This window comes from Echinops telfairi, unplaced genomic scaffold, assembly GCF_000313985.2.
Source record: "Echinops telfairi isolate 266 unplaced genomic scaffold, ASM31398v2 ScPeMD7_23;HRSCAF=83, whole genome shotgun sequence".
NCBI lineage: Eukaryota > Metazoa > Chordata > Mammalia > Afrosoricida > Tenrecidae > Echinops > Echinops telfairi.
In genome coordinates this window covers 40,031,250-40,036,850 of record NW_022103920.1, presented here as the reverse complement: position 1 = coordinate 40,036,850, position 5,601 = coordinate 40,031,250, and the positions used below count along the sequence as shown (strand labels likewise).

General features: G+C 47.8%; 1 long non-coding RNA gene across 1 annotated transcript; it reads left to right on the top strand.

The window, feature by feature from the left end:
* The first annotated feature begins 2,137 nt into the window (after positions 1 to 2,137).
* LOC123521542 lies at positions 2,138 to 3,173 on the top strand. Its single transcript, XR_006679970.1, has 2 exons — positions 2,138 to 2,404; positions 2,772 to 3,173. It is a non-coding gene; the product is annotated as an uncharacterized LOC123521542 (long non-coding RNA).
* The last annotated feature ends 2,428 nt before the right edge of the window (positions 3,174 to 5,601 follow it).

The window sequence follows — 5,601 nt, the reverse complement described above, 5'->3', positions numbered from 1 at the left end:
GGCATTAGGTCCTCATTTTTCCCCTCCCTCATGGGCCCTTGATAATTTATAAATTATTATTTTGTCATATCTTGCCCTGTCCGACGTCTCCCTTCACCCATTTTTCTGTTCTCCGTCCCCCAGGGAGGAGGTCACATAGTTCCTTGTAATCCATTCCCTCTTTCCAACCCACTCTCCCTCTACTCTTCCAGTATGGTCACTCACACCACTGGTCCTGTAGGGATCATCCGCCCTGGATTCCCTGTGACAAACCAAACTCTTGACAGCTTGTTCATCTTGAAGGAAGCCAGTAGCCACATCTTCCTCCGATAGAGTGCTGGTGGATTTGAACCGGGACCTTAAAGGCTGAGCACTTCACCGCTGGGTCTACCAGGACCTCGATCAGAAAGACTGTAGCCCAGGAAACCCTATGGGGCAGTTCTACTCTGTGCTATAGGGTTGAATTGACCAGATGACACAAAATACCTGGGCAGCCTCTTCCATTCAATGTATATTTCTCTCTTTCTCTACACCCATTTAGTCCTTAACATTTCTTTTTCCCTAAGGCTTGTTGGAGGAGAAAGGCAGGGCTTTATACTCCCATGAACAGTTACAGTCTCGGAAACCCACAAGAGCAGTTCTACCCTGCTCTATAGGGTTGCTTGAGTCTGCATCCACGTCATGGCAGTGAGTTTGCTGTGGTATCGAATGCTCATTAGAAAGGCCTGCTAGCTAGTGAGTTCCGTGTTGGACTGCTAACCACAAGGTCAGCAGTACAAAACCATCCGCCACTCTGAGGGGGAAAGAGGAGGCTGTCTGCTCTCATAAGGAGTTTCAGGCTTGAAGACCCACAGAGGCAGGTGGACCCTGCCCTATGGGGTCCTTATGAGTTGATACAGTGAGCATGGACTCATTGGCCCCATAACGGAAGTGCACCAAATTGGAATAGCTGTGTTATTGGGTGAGTTCCTCCCTGGCTGTGTCAGCTAACAAACGCCCGGCTCCTGACGCAGACGATTGTGTCTCAAAATGGGTCTAGGATGTGGGGGAGGAAGAACGAGTTCCACATTAGTCCATAGTTGTGATGTTTGTGTGGAATGGGATTCAGACACAGATTTTTCATTTGCCTTTGCTCCATTTGGAAAGGTTCTTAGGTAGATGAGATGCTGTCTGGTGGAGAATTCCTGTTTTAACGATAGGTGGTGTTAACCTTCATGTAGTACTCATTGACCTCTTAAGATATGCTAGACTCTGGGTAACATTCCATCCTTCCGTTCATCTCTCCAATAATCACTGCAGGTCGCAGACCAGCCACGCTTCGAACTCCCAAACACCAAACCCCCTGCCACGGAGTCGATTCAGAATCACAGCCGCTCAGAAGAGGAAGATAAAGGAGGCCCAGCCCTCAGGGCAGTGTGGTCTGGTGATCTCTGCGGAAGGAGGAAGGTCTGACCTTGCCATCTCCTTGGGAGAACAAGACCTGCACGCCATATCTGCCACGACTGGTCAGGGCAGTGAGAAGCGTGTTCTCTGAGGGCCGTGCCAGGAGACCCACAGTCCAGCGTGTGAAGCAGTCACAGCACATAGCACAGACAAGATGGGCTTTGCGGCCTGAAGATCGGGAAGGATTTACCTCCCTTGGTGAGGGGAGGGCGGCCTTTACAGGGCTAGGACGTAATGGTGCTAGCAGAGGCTTCACGCGCTGAGCGCAAGTATGGTGTTCTGGGTGTTGGGCATGGTTTACTTGGGGATGATGGGTTCAGTTACCCAGGCTGGGTCAAGCCACAGGAGGTGTGGAGTGGCAACCTGAGAGTGGATTTTGGCCAGTGGGGAGCCATGGCAGGACTTTGTGTAGCATGAGAATCCTTGGATGTTGAAAGTGCTGTTCCGAAAGGTGACCCTGGCTGGAGCAGGCATGGAAGCTGGCTGGAAACTTCACACCGGTTACCCTTGGGTCAGTGCCACTCCTGGCAACACCCCGGGTGCCAAGCGTGGACCTGTGCTTTACAGGTTTCAGTAGCCAACCTCTTTCAGAAGTAGAGATGGCCAAGCCCGTGGTGTTATGAGTTGAGGCACAATCTGCAAGGTCGGCAGTTCAAAAACACCAGCTGCTCCTTGGGAGAAAGATGGGGCTTTCTACTCCCGTCAACAATTACAGCCTTGGAAACTCACAGGGGCAGCCCTACCCTGTCCTGTAGTGTCACTATGACTTGACATCTACTCGATGGCAGTGCGATTGGTTTTGGTGTGGTGGGTGGCCTCTCACCTTTCACTTAGCAGCTAAGCATGTGGAACCGTGAGCACCGTCACTGAGGAAGTCCGAGCGGAAATGCTGTGCCACAGTATTCAGGGTGGGAAGAGATGAAGGCCTGTCGGTGAAGAGGAGAGACCAGATGCGACTATGAAGAAAGCCGCTCTTCAGAGGGTATGTTATGTGGCTCGACATTGGTGGGGGGGACTTGGAGGGGGGCAGAGAGAGCACACTCAGAGGCAAAGTAAGATGCTGGAACATCTTCTCTTCCCCTTTAGCTTTCCCACTCCACTCTTTACCTGTCTTGGTGTTTGCTCCTTTATTTCTCTGCATGCAAAGGGAGGCATGGTAGACACCCTCTAGTCAGAGGGTCCCTGATGATCCCCAGCTCCTGGTATCCATACATTTGTGTAATTCCCCTCCCTTGACTGTAGACTACAGCTGATGACTTGCTTCTACATAGAATATGGCAAAATTAATAGGATAGCCATTCTGAGGTTCGGTTTCAAAAAGACTGTGTCTTGCTCTCATTCCTTTCAAGCACATCAGCTGCCACGTTGTGAGCTGCACGATGGAGAAGTCCATGTGGCCAGGAACCCAGGAAGGCTTCTAGCCAACAGCCAGCAAAAAACTGAATGCTGCCAGCAGCCGTAAGAGTGAGCTTGCAAACCCACATTCCTGCCGTTGGGTCTTGAGATGAAGCCACAGTCCTGGCCCACATCTTGATTGCAACCTTGTGAGAGACCTTGAGGCAGGCATACCTCGCTTCACCAGGCCCGGATTCCTGACCCACATAAACTGTGAGCAATTGGATGCTTGTTTGTTATTTTAAGTTGCGTCCTTTTGGGGTAACTTGTTATGCAGCAATAGTTCACGGATACAGAATGATTGAACTAAAAACATCCTAGAAAAATAAGTTGAATAAAGAAAAAGTTTGAGAAAAGTTCACCTGTCCCTCTTTTGAATCTCCTGTGAATTGTCTGTCATCCCCTTCAGAATTGCTTACCGAGGCGATTTTATTTAAGTATCTTCTGTAGTCTGTTTGTCACTTGTCTTCTGGGCACTGTGTGTGAAAAGATCTTTAACAACACTGGACACTTTAACCCTCCGATTCAGCGACATTATTATATTCCCATGCTTTGCAACCATCACCGCCGTGCATGTTGAACTGTGTTTACTACCCCAAACTGAAGTTCAGGTGCTCAAGATTTTGCTCTTTGAATTCAGAAACTACCTTGTAGAAAGGGACTCTCCAATGACCAGATCATACGCTAACTCCTGGAAATGGCCCCACAGTGGTAGGTGTTAAATGCTGTCCTCCTCCAGGCTGCTGAGAAGGGGACTCTAGTTACTGAGCGTCAGAGGTGGAAGCATCTACAGTTTTCTCTCCCCTCTCAGGAGCCACTGTAAGCCACTCAAAAAAATTACAGGTGGTTTTTCACCCTGGGCAGGAGAAAGACAAGGCTTTCGACTCCAGGAAAGAGTTACAGTCTCAGAAACCCACAGGGGGCAGTTCTGCCCTGTCCTACAGATTCGCTATGAGTCGGAATCGACCAATGGCGGTGAGTTATCGCCCTGGAAGGAGCCCTTGTGGCACAGTGGTTGAAGCACTCAACTGCTAATCAAAAGGTTGGTGGTTTGAACCTACCAGCCGTTCCCTGGGAGAAAGCTGTGGCTGTCTGTTTCCATCAAGGATTACAGTCTTGGAAACTGTTTTACTTGGCCCTATAGCAGTGGTTCTCAACCTTCCTGATGCCACCACCCTTTAATACAGTTCTTCATGTGGTGGTGACCCCCAGCCATAAAATTATTTTCATTGCTACTTCATAACTGTAATTTTGCTAATGTTATGAATCATAATGTAAATATCTGATATGCAGAATGTATTTTCATTGTTCAAGTTGAACATAATTAAAACATAGTGATTAATCGCAAAAACAATATGTAATTATATACTGTGAAATATTTATTTCTGATTACAAATACATGAAATTTTGTCTTGAAGCATGGTGTAGCATGGGTAACAGTCTCAATATAACAACAGTAAACTACATTGCTACATTTTGCGACAGATAGCTTCTTTCTCACCAGATCAGCATATCTGCATGTGGGCAGACCCGCCTGGAGTCAGAGGAGCCGTGTCTCGGTTCCTAAGATCATTGGAAATGTGTTTTCTGATGGCCTTAGGCGATCCCTGTGAAAGGGTCATTTGACCCCAAAGGGTGGAGACCCACTGTCCTTTAGAGTCCCTCTGCAGGAGCCCCGGTGGTGTAGCGGGTTGTTCATGGGACTGGTAACCACAAGATCTTTACTCCTGTAAAGATTTACAGCCTCAGAATTCCATGAAGGGGAGCGTGGGGCAGGTCTCTGGGCATTGGAATCGATTTGATGGCAGTGAGCTTGGTTTTCTTAACGGGTTTCTGTGAGTCAGAATTGACTTGCCAGTTTAATTTGGGTATCATTCTGGTGACTCAATGGTAAATGCTCGGTTGTTAAGCCAAAAGTTCAGAAAAACCTACAAGGCAGACTCCGTTAACTGGGATCTCTCTCAGTTGGAGCCTGCTCCACCGTACACAACAGCAGCAGCAGCAGCAGAAGTTAGGGCACCTACGTTCCAGAGAAATAAACGATGGTTCCCTATTCTTACCATCAGCTCACTGCTTCCTCTTAAGTTTCTAGGTTGCCTAGGACCCTGACTGTGGTTTGATAGCCAGTATGAATCTCGTCTGGCTGCGCGGGGGGTGGTTTACTATGGAACGTGCTAACAGCATGAACTGCAGTCTGAAACTGCATCCATACCAAATCAGGCTTTGGACACATTGTCAGACTTCACAGCGCATCGGAGCACACCTACGTGAACACCTACATTATGACGGTTGGAAGATGGAATATCTAATCCTAGAGATTCTACTCTCAGCCTTCCACAGTTGTTTCCTCTGATGATAGAGTTGATACCAGCCTGGTCAAACTAACTCACCTCTGACTTTGTAAGGATGGATAACCTGGCTGTCAATTAAATTGCACAGTCAGGAACTACAGAAGTAAGACTGCATTGCTCATTAAACTACCAGACTGTCATACTTCGCATTGCATGAATATACAGGTCACCTGGCACTAGTATTCAGATACTTTCATGTGGCTGAAACTGTAGGGTGAAATCAATATCCCAAAGCCTGAAATTCCCATTTTCCTCCCTACACGTCTTTATCTGCACATGCCAGTAGTTTTGGGTCGATCTAAGTACAGATGGCAAATTTATGGCAGATTTGAGTTCCTTTGAGTAGTAAATGCTCACAAATAGTTCGTGGCCAGGGGAGTCATATATTCTTAGTAGGAATAAAGTGACCTGCAGAACAGCCATCGAAAGCATG